The following is a 14,581-nucleotide window of genomic DNA, read 5'->3' on the forward strand; positions in this document are numbered from 1 at the left end:
TTGGAGAAAAATGCAATAGAAATGTGCCAAAAGAAAACAAATAAAAGGAACAAAATGTGACAGTGCGGTATGTGTAAAACTATTTATGAAGCTGGAATCAATTCATAGACACGCACACTCACACGCACGCGTGCGTGCGCGCACACACACACACACACACACACACACACACACACACACACACACACACACACACACACACACACACACACACACACCCTGTAGCACTGTGATGCCATCAAAATCGGTTTATGAACTCTGTTTCTCACTGGTAGCAAAGTCATTTGTGAGGTGAGTAGGCAGCCGACTCTCTCTTTTCCTCTGCTTAAAGAGGAGGAGACGAAGAGAGGAGAGGTATAGACGGTGATTGCAGATGATAATCATGTTGAAAAAGTACTGGCACGACGTGCGTGCGTGCGTCTGTTTTTTTGTGTATTTATTTATTTAAACGGATCCCCATTGAGTCTGTGTGTGTGTGACTGTGTGCGTGTGCGTGCGTGTGTATAGTGTATGTGTCTTGCCGTCCCCTGGGGAAGCTCAAAGGTCATTAGGAGGATCATTAAAAACAGTCGTGTTCATTTTCATAACAGTCTAGTGATTGCATGAAGCTCTGAGGTACAGCACTCCATTAGGCAGGTCAACGTATGATTACACACAATGGATGATCATTCTATTGATTATTCCATGAGGCTCTGAGGTACTGTACACTCTACAGCACATCCATTAGGCAGGTCAACGCATGATTACAGACACTAAATTATCCTTAGATTTATAAAAGAAGAATAAAAACATTAACCCATTCAATCCAGTTCATTTTTGATTTGAGCTATAATTTGAGCTATAACCATTCTTTTATACATTGGTTATAGCTATAGGTAATAATACAAGCTCGTAGATCTGCTATTTTAGAAAGATCTTGAACATTTGTGCACATCTTTGAAAATATTAATTTTAACTCAAATCTTTGCTTCTGGGGGTCCCTGGAACAACATATTTTGATGGGGATCGGACATGACATTTAAAAAATGCCGCGCTATGAGCTTGTAGATCTGCTATTTTTGAATAGCCAAAGAAATCTAAAATGTCAGACATGCTTTCCCGGATTGAATGGGTTAAAAAACAAGAAATGATGACGCAGTCATATTAATACCAGGTTGCTCTCTCCAGCGTCCCCGCACGGAACCTAATGGACCTGCGGTCCTGTACCCTTTCGCTCGCGGAGTAACAATCGCTGTTGGAGGCGGCGCTGTGTGTGTATGAGGAGTCAAGTCAATAGTTTGTTTGGTGGCGACGACCACACTTTTTTTTTGTTCTGGGCTGTGATCCCATAATATGGGAGGACGCCCGTCGTTCAGAGTATGGGGAAGTCTCCCCATTGGCTTAAAGGATTGAAGGACAGCCAGGGGTGCAATGCTCAGTGGACGGGGTTGCACGCCGAGCAACCACTTATTTGGCCAGGGGGACGCGCAGGCACACGCATAGATTTAAAACTACTTTAAATTCACACTTCATCAAAGTTTACAAAGGCTCCCGACTCACGCCAGGGTACATTAACATAGGAATTAGCCTATATGCATATCAATTGTCCATTGTGTGACCTGTACTGTAGGTGTTAAGCGACGTGCGCGTCACGTCATTAAAATAGAGAGCAACCACTTCTCAAATGAGCATAGCATCACTGAGGACAGCCAATGATGAAAGTGTCGAGAAAGTGTTGAGTAGTTGATCAGTCTCTTCCTAGACCAGGCTGCAAGCAACCTGGTAAACATCACAGATTACAAACATGTTGAATGTATATAAGTTTAAAGTGTTCTTTAGTTCCCCAAATAAAAATATGCTAACGATACCAAACACACCACAACACAACTATGAATGGACAGTCAGCATTTTCAGCAACTCTCAGTAATGAGCTTCCATCAGCCAGGTGCTTCCTCACCCATCAGCCATTGCTTCATTACTGATGAGGTTATGGCGTTACGCACAACACTGTGTAGTGTGGGTTATTAGCAAATTAATGTGTGTAGGCCTACAACAAGGAAATACAATAATAATCCTTGGGCTTATTAATCAAGATTGACAATACATTTGCAGCCATGTAGCATAGCATTGGTTCTCAACCCCCAGGGGATCTTGGGGGGGGGTTACGAGGGAGTCCCCACCAAAATGAGGTAATATAGCGTCGCAATCATTTTAACTACTTTAACCATATTTTACACTTTTGCTTAAGCAAATAATTTACTTTAGCAAACAATGTGAGTAGTACTTTTTCCACCACTGCAATTTCTAAATGAAATTTAAAAAATAGAGGGTTGTCTGTGATCACTATATCATCCAGTAATAGTATGTAATTCAATGATTCCAACCTGTGGGCTGCAAGCCTATTGCAAGTGGGCCTGCAAATACTTTCTCAAAACACTACGATTTTAATAATAAACTTCTACGTTGGTTCAATTGATCCAAGCCGGAACACAATCGATTGATTGATCATTAAAATAAACATGCTCTGAAAATGCCAGGTCGAGTGGTCATAAAGTGAATAATATCTCAAGGACAGATTCAGAGCTGCTCTACTGAATCTGTCGGGAGCCCCGTTCAGAACGTGTGAGCGTTGGCCTACAAGTGGGCGTGCCTTCAGATCAGGAAGCAGGCCGCGCTTTACCCAATCAAATGTAGTGGGCGGGATTTACATCTGTGCGTTCGCTCCCCACTGAAAACAAACCCAAACTCATTTAACAATAGCGTCCTCGGAGTCGACAAAACCACGGAAAGTTAGTAACATTTTAACTTGTCCTTTCATCATAGAAACAAGTGGGCTTATAACCTAAACGATCCATGTTCTTTGGGAGAAATGGTTTTAGTGTTCCGTGGAGAAATATTGTTAGTGGGAATGAAAACATATGAAACCATGAAACAGAACTAGTTCCTCATGTTATTATTTTTGTATGAACTGAACTTGAGCCACTTCATATCAGAATGGCACAGTGAAAATGGACTTGTCAGTGGGAAACTAGAGGTTACGTAGGTAACCCCGGTTCTTTTAGTTTAGGAGTGAGGCACTCACTATGGGAAACAGCGCCATCTGGCGATGCAACAGAGCTACACAATACGCTCCCGGGGCCCATTTCATTGGGCTAGAGGGTATGTCACGTAACCGGCTGTCCCTTCCCCTTTCCGGAAGGACATATAAGGGCTGGTCGTGACGTAGTACTTCCTCTTACCACAGGTCCTCTGTTCGCAGTGGCGAAACAAAGGGGTGTTTGGTGAGTGCCTCACTCCTAAACTAAAAGAACCGGGGTTACCTACGTAACCTCTAGTTCTTTGTCGTTTTGAGTCGTGAGGCACTCACTATGGGATCTATAAACCCCCCGGAAGCGTTAAAAACATTGTATCCCCAGAAAAAACCGCACGTCCCCTACTGGCTCAGGGACCCGCACACGGCGGGCCCCCGCTTCAGGGACGCCCAGGCCCACCGGGCCTGGACACGGCACAAGGGATGAGATAAACGAAAACCCCGACAGACCGAAGTCTTCCCCATTCAGCTAATAGAAGACAAGGCTCGTCACCTACTAACCTCCTAGTAAGGGAACAGGGCCCCCCTGCTCCCTAGGACCCAACAGATTGTTAGCCCCACGGGATCACATCAGGGGGAGAAAGGCACCTCAAGTAGATGAGGCTGCCACGCCAAGGACTGCGTGCGTCACCGAGGAAGCCGCCATGTCCAGGCTGTAGAAAGCTGCAAAGGTCGAAGGAGACGACCAGTCAGCAGCCCTGCAAATCTCCTGGACCGAAAACCTCTCTAGAGAGGGCCCAGGAAGCAGCCAATCCCCTAGTCGAGTGCGCCCCCAATCCAACAGGTACTGGGGCCCCACTACTAGTATAGGCGAGCCTTACGGCCTCAACCATCCACCTGGAAAGCGTTGACTTGGCCATCGCTTTCCGCTGGTCACCCCAGCCGTAGGTGACAAACAATCGTGTTTACGACCTACCAGGCGCCGTCACCTGACAGTAGAGCCTCAAAGCCCTCACTGGACAGAACCAAAGTGACCACTCATCCACCGCCGAAGCGAAAGGAGGTGGATGAAACGCAACCAATCCGACCGGAGCCGGTGCAACCCCCCCGGTCTTGGTAACGAACGCCAAGTTTGGCGTCAGCAGAACCCGTCTGCTATCCCCAGAGCACCTCAAGCACTCCGAACTCACCGGGAGTGCATGCAGGTCACCGACCCTCTTGGCCATAGCCAGGGTCACCAAAAAGACTGTTTTCAGACTCAACACCTTGAGGCTCCCAGTCTCGAGACGTTCAAACGGGGGGAAGGCAGTGTGCATTCAGCACCACCGCCAGATTCCAAGCCGGAAACAGAGGCCTGTTACCCGGCCTGGTCCGTCTGGCCCCGCCCAAGAACCGCCGTACCAGGTGACGATCGCCAACCGTCCCGCCTTCGAAAACCTTCGTGGCAGACGGAGATGGCATCCAAGTACACCATGACCGTCGAGAAGGTCAAACCCTGATTCAGCTTGCTCTGCAAGAGAAAAAGGAAGCCGCGTACCGGGGCCCGAAAAGCCACCACCACTGGTGACTGCCCCTGGCACCATGACACGAAAATATTCCATTTGACGTCATAGGCAGCCCTAGTAGAAAACGGCCCTCGCCCTCTGGATGGTAACCACCACGTCAGGGGGCAGACCACACGAATCTAGGTTGGCCCTCACACAGGCCAGAGCCACAGATCTAGGTCCCAGGGGCTGGGGTGGTTGATCTCGGTCCCCACCTGCGTCAGCAGGTCCGCGATCGGAGGAAGGGACCCGGGTTCGGCGTGGAGCAGAGAAGTTATCTCCGATCCCCACACGCCCCAACCTGGAGCAACTGGCAGTACAGTCAGGCCCTGGGGCCTGACCTTTTCCAACGTCGGGCGGAACAACTCCAGCGGCAGGAATGCATAAAGCAGTTCCCTCGGCCAGCTGTGAGCCAACGCGTCCAGTCCCAACGAAAAGTCCGCTGCCTTCACCGAGAAAAAGCGAGAGCACTTCGCGTTCTCTGTTGAGGCAAACAAATCGACCCGTGGTCGATCGAACCTGGTCCAAATCAGGCTGGCGTCCGTCGTGACAGCCGTCCGTGAGATCACAGCGCCTCCCCTGACGCCTTCTGACAGAAAGGGTGCGCATGAGCACAGCCTAAGTGAATCCACGCAAGTGGAGACACCAGACCTTGTCGAGGGTCCACGGTAGGTGGGATCCTGAGAGCCCGCATCCACCTCTGAAAGGTCCCAAAATAGCCTACTTAGGCAGGTCAGGTGTATGGCTGAAGTCATGAGACCCGCCACCTGCACGCACAGCCTGTAAGTGACTGTCTTTCCTACGTGGAAAGGCCTCACACAGGACAGGAAGCCGTCTACCCACTCCTGAGACAGACGTGCTGCGAGCGTGGTCGAGTCCAGTGAGAACCCTATAAGGGAGGACTGCTGGGACGGAACCAAAACGCTCCTTCTAGAAACCGACAGTGAAAAACCGACAGTAATCGCGCCTCAGGGCTACGTTGGTCCACCTGTCCCCCTGACCGAACGTGCGCAGGAGCGCCACGGTCATCAGCATACGAAACCTGAATTTCGTAAGAGACTTGATGAGACCCCTTCATCCAGAAAGGGTCACATAGCCTCCCCCCTCCTTCTTTGGCCAGAAAACACACGAAAACCAGTTGTACCAAAAACTGGGGAAAAAACCGGGGTTACCTAAGTAACCTCTAGGTTCCAATTCGTAGACGGTTTTCTGAAGATGCCCTTGCTCAGTAGAGAGAGTCCCTCTCTCTCAGAGACATGGCTGCATTACCTCTCCGCATGAGAGGAACATCCTGTGTCTGACATAGGAGGCATGTAAAGGTACGTGGAAAATCACGTTGTTGTCCAGGGGAGCTGACCGGTACAACCACAGTGTGTTACTGCTGTACTGAGCCTGACCAGTACAGAAAACCAGTGTAATACTGACGTACCTGCTGCATTAAGCAACACAGTGTTGTCGTAAGCGAGGCTAGGTAGCCGCTAGGTGAAAACAACAGCAGAAATTTCCTGTGCACCGGGTAGACGGGAACGTGGAAACACGCATCCTTTAAGTCTATGCTGGTCCATCCGTCGCCCTGACGCACCGTGCGTAGTAACGCTGCGTTCGTCAGCATGCGAAAATTGAATTTCGTTAGAAATTTATTGAGACCTCTCAGGTCCAGTATGGGACGTACACCCCCCCCCCTTTTCCTGAACCAGGAAAAAACTTTGAGTAAAAACCCAGGCGTTTCCGATCTGGGGAGAACTCTCCTATTGCGCCATTGTTTAGGAGAGAGAGAACCTCCTCTCGTAACGTAACTGCCGCTGCGCCCGTCGCGCTGGAGAAAATCACTTTGTCTGACATCGGGGGTTTCATGCCAAACTGTAACTTGTAACCCTTCTGTATGGTGCGCAGCACCCAATGAGACGGGTCGCAAGCTTTCCATTTCGCTAGACAGCGAGCTAGTGGGTTGAGGCGAGTTAAAGAAACTGCTCGCTCCACCGGCTGTCTGCCCGTTGTCATGGAGACCAGTGACGCGCTCGCACGCTCTGGCGTTGCCAAACGTGTGACGCTCGATAGAGGCAGTACGGGTGTTACCTGATTGACAGAAGGATTCGGGAAAGTCACGTGACCCCGCACGCGGTGCCTCCCCAACATTGGTATCCGGTCGGAGAAGTCCCTTGTCCGTCTCCGGTCGGAAAAGGAAACAGTTGGATTCGGGGAGGTCACGTGAGACAGTACGCGGTACCTCCCCGACGTCAACATCCGGTGGGGGACGCTCGACGTCCGTCTCCGGTCGGACACGGAAGTATGTAACTTGTTTACCTTCCGTTCGGCCATCTTGAGAGGGCCCTGTGATGCAGAAGCGTTTTGGCGCCCTCTCCAAGATGGTGGAATCGGTTGTAAAAACGGGCGTGACGCCTGTGCCAAGGTGCAAAGGCGCCCTCTGGCGGACAGGGGTGGTACCGTTCTTACAATTGATTTTACAACTGGTTTTATTGTTACCTTCAATGGAGTCAGTACATGCAGTGTTTCTGTCCCACACGTATTTGGAAAAACGAGAACCGGCTTTACCAAATACTGTGGGCTCATGGGGGGGGTCAGATTGCTTGTCCCACACGTATCTGAAAAACCGACGAGGGGTTTTTCGGATACTGTGGGCCCAAAGGCAGACCATCGAGAACGGTCCTCGTTCTCCCTGGCACACAGGCGGAGTTGGAAAAAGACAAGGTTTTGTACTTTTCAACGCATGTAAAACCACAATCACAGGGTATTTCTTCACAGATCTTACAGTAAGTGCGACATGCTCCTCTGTTTGGCTGTGGAGGCTGGAGACTGGTTTTCCCATCTGCACTGGAGTTATTCAATTCAGTGTAGCAAACACATTGGCATAATGGCGAACATTATATAAAAATAATGGAGAAACGCATTATACTTCGTATCCCGTCAGTGTTTGGAAGGCCGAGAAACCGGTTCCGTCCAATCATTAAGGGCTTAGTTCAGAGTTAGTCAATTCAGTGTAGCAAACACATTGGCATAATGGCGAACATTATATAAAAATAATGGATAAACGCATTATACTTCGTATCCCGTCAGTGTTTGGAAGGCCGAGAAACCGGTTCCGTCCAATCACTATGGGTTTATTTCAGATAGTGTCTGAACCATGCAGGGTGTGGTGAAAGAACAACCATAATAGCACAAAAACAGGCAATAAAAACAATATATTGACATTAAGGCATTATATCGTATCCCAGCCGTATTTGGAAATGCAATATGTGACAAGTGTGACAGACATATTGGCACAGTGATAAGCATTAAGTACCACAATATACTGACGTTGATATGCATAACATGTTGTATCCGACAGTGTAGGAGGACGAGCACCGACCATTTTCCTAGCATTGTGGACTCATGTCGACATGGTTTGAATAATGCAAAGGTTTGGTTCTTTGTAACAAATTTTATTGGCACAAAAAACAGGCATTATATTTTGTACTGACCTCACAGAATGTGCAAAAAACTACCCTGCTTCTGCTCTGTAGACACTGGGAGGAACAGGGCGGTCAACGTCGCGTACTCCGCTCACGAAGGGGGTCGGGCTAGCTTACCGCGGGCCACCGCTCGTGGCAGCTGGAGTTGGGGTAGGGAGGCGGGAGTGTCGCGGTGGTGCTGGGCGAGCACCGCTAGCACCTTCGGCGTTCCCCGTACAGGCCCTGGCCTGACCGTAGCGAGCCATCGCGTAGTGAAAGAAGCAGCTGCGGCTGTAGCCGAAACAGTTAAGCTGGTTAAAGCCAGGCCGTATCTGTGACGAAGCAGCCTCACCGGGAGCCGGACGAGACAAGCAACACAGTTCGAGTATCGTGGAAAAGAGCGACAAAAAGCTAGGCTAACAGCTCTATTCGGGGAGTTAGCTCAACGGATAGGGGGTTAGCGCTGTGGAAGTAGCCAAACAGCTAAGCTAGTAAGTTAGCGGCTAGGCTAAGAACAGCTTTAAGCTAACGTCGGCTCACAAAAAGCTAGGCTAACAGCTCTGTTCGGGGAGTTAGCTCAGCGGGAAAGGGGGTTAGCGCTGTGGAGGTAGCCGAAGCTAGTAACAGCTAGCGGCTAGGCTCAGAGGCAGCTAAGGGCTAACACCGGCTCACCACGAGGTAGAATAAAGTTAGTTTCCTGGAGTTTAGTCGAGCGAGAAAACCCGTGGGTGACTTATCCTAGTCTCCGCTAGTTTCGGGGGGACAGAGCGAGAGCCGCTGGTGTCCACTAAAACTACCGGCACAGGCCGTATCTGTGACGAAGCAGCCTCACCGGGAGCCGGACGAGACAAGCAACACAGTTCGAGTATCGTGGAAAAGAGCGACAAAAAGCTAGGCTAACAGCTCTATTCGGGGAGTTAGCTCAACGGATAGGGGGTTAGCGCTGTGGAAGTAGCCAAACAGCTAAGCTAGTAAGTTAGCGGCTAGGCTAAGAACAGCTTTAAGCTAACGTCGGCTCACAAAAAGCTAGGCTAACAGCTCTGTTCGGGGAGTTAGCTCAGCGGGAAAGGGGGTTAGCGCTGCGGAGGTAGCCGAAGCTAGTAACAGCTAGCGACTAGGCTCAGAGGCAGCTAAGGGCTAACACCGGCTCACCACGAGGTAGAATAAAGTTAGTTTCTCAGCGGGAAAGGGGGTTAGCGCTGTGGAGGTAGCCGAAGCTAGTAACAGCTAGCGGCTAGGCTCAGAGGCAGCTAAGGGCTAACACCGGCTCACCACGAGGTAGAATAAAGTTAGTTTTCTGGAGTTTAGTCGAGCGAGAAAACCCGTGGGTGACTTATCCTAGTCTCCGCTTTTAGGGCTAAAGCTGGTTTCTCACTTTGGGTCCTGAAGTGTAGTAATTGTCGAATAAATGTAGAATTCAGTTTTTAACAAGCGTGTAGCCTTGTAACATCTGCGAACAGAGGAACTGAAGAGGAAGTACTACGTCACGACCAGCCCTTATATGTCCTTCCGGAAAGGGGAAGGGACAGCCGGTTACGTGACATACCCTCTAGCCCAATGAAATGGGCCCCGGGAGCGTATTGTGTAGCTCTGTTGCATCGCCAGATGGCGCTGTTTCCCATAGTGAGTGCCTCACGACTCAAAACGACAAAGAACTGTCTGGCAGCGAGTGGACTTCGTGCAGGGATAGCAGATTAAATGGCAGAAAATGTCCAGTCATCACAGAATCCGATGGGGGACAGCAATTAGAGGAGAGGAGCTTGAAATCGATTGCTTTGATGTCAAAGGGTTGTTTGTGTGCCCACATGTTCCCATGCAGAGAGTGGTTCACCACCCTCTGTAATTGTAAGTTATATGTTTGAGGGAAGTTCCAGCAGATGGATGGAGTGAGTGAAAAGTCATTTTCATCTTGATTACACATCTGTTCATCTGCCTTGAGCTGAGAGAACACAGCACTTAATGTGACTCATGGTCACACACACACACACACACACACACACACACACACACACACACACACACACACACACACACACACACACACACACACACACACACACACACACCTCTCATTGAAATGACCCTCCAGTAATGATTATAGTTTATTTGTTTCTGCCCACACTTTCGAGATTTACGATGGTTTATTGGAGCTCTCTATTGTTGTGCGCGCGTGTGCGTGCGAAGGCAGATAGTGATTGTGATTGGTCCTGGTGAAGGTGGAGGGTGGTGTAACATGATTGATTGATTGATTGAGTGATTGATTGATCGAGGTCATACTCTGAGAGACTTCTGCTTTCTCATCAGTATGACGATAAACATTGAACAAATAACAATCAAGAAAAGCAGTCGACCAGGAGCCGCACCAACACAACTTCAATGCACCTTGACTCTGCTGGAAGGATGGAACACAACAAAAGATATTCCTTCATTTGGTGTTATTTTAGACCTGAGGCCGATTCTAAAAACACCTTCTAAATCCTGACCTAAGTTTTCTGAAAAATGTCAAATTTTTATTTAAAAATTACAAAAATGCATATTACTGTACATAGCAACAAGAACCCCAAAAGAGGTTCCTGCCTGAAAGTTATAGTTACAAAAAGGGGCTCCCGCCCAAAATGGGTTAACGATGGTCGGCTGCCCTAGCGCGTCTGATATCGGAGAGAGAATCCGTCGGATCCCACTGGTTCACCGATCTGTGCTCCCACCCCTCCTCCTCCCCAATGTGCAGCATTGAGAGCCCTAACGTCACAACATTTGGAGCGACGCCCACTGAACTGTTGGTTGGGGAAATCACCCACTTCCTATGCCAGGAACGTCAACAGGCTGGTCCAGGCTCTTATTTTTGAGCAAAACGCGAAGGAAAATAAAAGCCTGGAGATCGAGGCCATTTCATATAATTCACCTCAGGCCCTGGGGATAGGAGCATTATCATCCTGCAGAGACTATACTTCCTTCAGGATAGAAGTGATTCGTCAGAAAGGTCATCGCTCAGAATGACTTAAAGTAACCCTTTCCACCAAGGGGAAAAATGGAACCAATCCATATCAGAAAAACCTCCCTCTTTTTGTAGTTGTCGAGGGACTGTTCTGTCTAACACAGTCTGATCATGTTCTGTGTTGACATTCTCAGTCGCCATAAGAGTTTCTCTTCTATTTTTCTAATGTTGCTCATTTTCTGTTTAGGGATTACCCATACTAAATTTAGCTAATTTTGCTAAATTGCACAGCATTTTATGTGTGGTGTTCATTGATATGCGCTGTCCCGTCTCGTCCAAATAAACATATAAATAAAAATTAAAAAACGTTGCACTAATCCATAACATGATGACAGGACTTGATCCGTACAGAACACGGTGCATGGCCCAGTGTGGTTTAGTTTAGGTGACAGGAAATCCTCATTGATATACAACCCAAAAGGGCATGGATCAGGCTGCATGGATCAGCATGGATCTAACCGCTACAGTATAGGGACCCATATCACAAAATTGTGCATTTAGATTTACACAGTAATGTATTGATACTTTTACTTAAGTAAAACATTTGAGTACTTTTTCCACCACTGAACGTAACACAGAGATCATGACACATTGCGAGGGAGTTTGCTTTACCCCGCAGTGAAGGGATTTTGTTCTTATTGACCTGCTGAAGCCCTAAGAAATATGGGCACCCACGGCACAGTGGACATGAAACACAAAAAGATGAAAGAGCACAAGAACACGACGGGAAAGACAGCAGAGAGGAAATATGGATGAAACAGAGGAATGTTGAGGGTTGTTGGTTGTTGTCCTACTTCCCTGCGCGAAGTCAACTCGCCGCTCTTAAAAAACAACTGCCAGACAATTTCCCACTGACGAGTCCATTTTCACAGCACCATTTCAAGCTGCTCTCTCAGAGCCGAAGAGCCTGGCTGACATCAAAGGCACGGCCACCCTTTGTTTTCAGTCCTGACTCACGCTGAGCTGTATAATCTTGCTCGTATCCTTTGCCTTTCTTTTGTTTCCCTTTGTTTATGTATTTATTATTTAAACTAGCCAATTATTTCTTACCTCCTTGTTCTCACAATTTAGTCATTATGACAATTAATTCCTCCCAACACATTTCTGTGTTGCCACTGCTGCTGTTGTACCCTGCTGGCTGGCTAACCTGCCAGTCAAGCCTATTCACACTAAGGAGAGATGGGAAGAGGAAGCTTCTGTTTTTAGCCTTAACACTCGGTAATTATAACATTGCACGTGACAAAACCTGCACACTGTTTTCAAGTTGAGAAACTAGACGAGTGTGTGTGTGTGTGTGTGTGTGTGTGTGTGTGTGTGTGTGTGTGTGTGTGTGTGTGTGTGTGTGTGTGTGTGTGTGTGTGTGTGTGTGTGTGTGTGTGTGTGTGTGTGTGTGTGTGTGTGTATAGCCTGCGTGCGGATGTCCGAGTGTCGTGTTTTCGATTTTTCCTCTAGGCAGAGACGAGAGATGAGGAGGAGAATGCGTGGATGGTATCAATGGGGTGGCAAATCAGTATCGATACAGTTTCACATATTCTGAATCATTATGTATTGACAAATGTATATTACGGACAACACTCAAGTCGAAATGCATTGATGCACATAAGTGAGTATCAACAGTATCCACTGAAATTGGGTACACAGCTCTACAAAGTATCGTAGTTCAGTATCCCTTATTATATTTGTGTGCAGTTTCAGTTTTCTATTTATATTAGTTTTAGTTCTTAGATTAGGCATATATCTGTTAAGGGAATATGGAATGAATGAAATTCAACACAGTGTATATACCACATTAATGAGTGCATGCCTTTTTCCAGACAATTTGACGAGCCGAACAGGAAGAGGAGAGTAAATGGTGGAAATAATGACAGTCATTTTGGATTTACCGTCGTCACAATTTACATTTTAGGCATTTAGCAGATGCTCTTTATCCAGAGCTAATTACAGCGTTCAGTCTTCAGTTACCTAACTCAGAGTAGAATGAGTCCCTAGGCTGGAAGTTGTATTGGCATTCTGGTATTTCAGCTCCCACTGGCTGCCATTCCTTTCTCAGAGGATGAGCAACTGAGAATGTTAAGTGCCATTTTGGATCTACTGACCTTTCAGTTCAGTGTCTGAGTGAGGAGGGTGTGATCCCTGATATGAACTGCAGCCTTTCCAGCTCTAGCTGGCCTCCTGCCGAATGAAAGACTGGGATCTCTCTGACAGTTATGAGCATTATGTTGGATCTAATGAACCCAATAGACATTGGCAGTTATAAGAGACGAGAGGGTCAGGTCTGTGGTTTCTCTGGACAATGTGAAGAACGGGATCTATTTCACACCAGGGGCGGAAATCTGGCTTGAGGCTGGGGGGGGGGGGGTCGGCGGAGAAAATTGCCTGTTTCACACGCTCTTTCTTATGATGTTCTCTCTCGTCATCTGTTCCCTTTGACTTTCTTTCACAACTCAATCAAGCAGACAGTCAGTCAGTCAGACAGACAGACAGACAGACAGACAGACAATGAATTAAACTTTAACATGCGCCACAGTCTCCTATCTAAACAGAACCAGTTGTAAACGTTGCCTTTCAATTGGTGACATGAGAGACACACAACCTCCATGTTTCTCAACCAGTGGTCCACGGACCACTGGATACATTTGTATTAAGTGCAATATTTTTGTTATATTCTTTAAAAAATCACACCCAGTGTGAAGTGGGCGGTGTGTGGTCATCACAACATGACTCACTTTAAAAAAAGGATAAATTACTTTTTTTAAAGTCCATACTGCTATTCGTAGGGCTGCACATGTGTTTCGCTAGCCAATCACAGTCCTGAATTTGCAAAGTCAGCCAATCACATTAGAGTTAGTGGTGATGACACTAGCTGTAATGTGATTGGCTGAAAGTGCTGAAAATGGCCCATTAATTGGTAGACCAATATTAAGTCAGTGGCACGCACGCACGCACGCACGCACGCACGCACGCACGCACGCACGCACGCACGCACGCACGCACGCACAGTCCACTCCAGACAACCTTGCAGCAAGCTCTCTCTTCTCTTCTCTTCTCTTCTCTCTTAGGGATGTAATTATGTATCACAAGACAGTTAAAGGGCAAGACCACTTTGGTAGAGGTTTGGGTTGTGTAGTTACCTTGCCATGATGTAACTCCAAAGGTGGACAAGAAATAAAAAATAATCGCTCCATTTAGAAATTGATAATTCAAAATATGCTCCTCATTGACTTACATTGTACGGTAAAACAGCTCTCAAAGTCACTCTTTTAGCACATAAACAAACGCAAATAAAGTTGATTCAGACAATATAGAACATCACCAAACCCAGTACTGTTTTTTCTTAAATAAAAATGTTAACTTCATGTTGATTTAGCTATTTTTATTAAGAAGAAAACCTGGACTGGATTCGCGGATCCGGATCTTCAAATAGTAAAATCAGCAGGAAGTTAATTTTTTGATAAAAAAAAAAAAACAGTACTGGGTTTGATGATGTTCTATATTGTCTGAATCAGCTTTGTTCGTGTTTGTTGACGTGCTTAAAGAGTGACTTTGAGAGCTGTTTTACCGTACAATGTAAGTCAATGAGGAG

At 47.3% G+C, this 14,581-nt stretch overlaps 1 protein-coding gene across 1 annotated transcript in view; it reads left to right on the forward strand.

Moving 5' to 3' along the window:
- The window catches only part of LOC311038540 (contactin-associated protein-like 2), a gene marked incomplete at its 5' end in the record, with an annotated part of 239,631 nt that overhangs the window by 164,639 nt on the left and 60,411 nt on the right, over positions 1-14,581 (forward strand). The gene's annotated exons all lie outside the window — the stretch shown is intronic.

This window comes from Gymnoscopelus microlampas, assembly GCF_963454915.1.
Source record: "Gymnoscopelus microlampas genome assembly, chromosome: 22".
In the NCBI taxonomy this organism is placed as follows: Eukaryota; Metazoa; Chordata; class Actinopteri; order Myctophiformes; family Myctophidae; genus Gymnoscopelus; species Gymnoscopelus microlampas.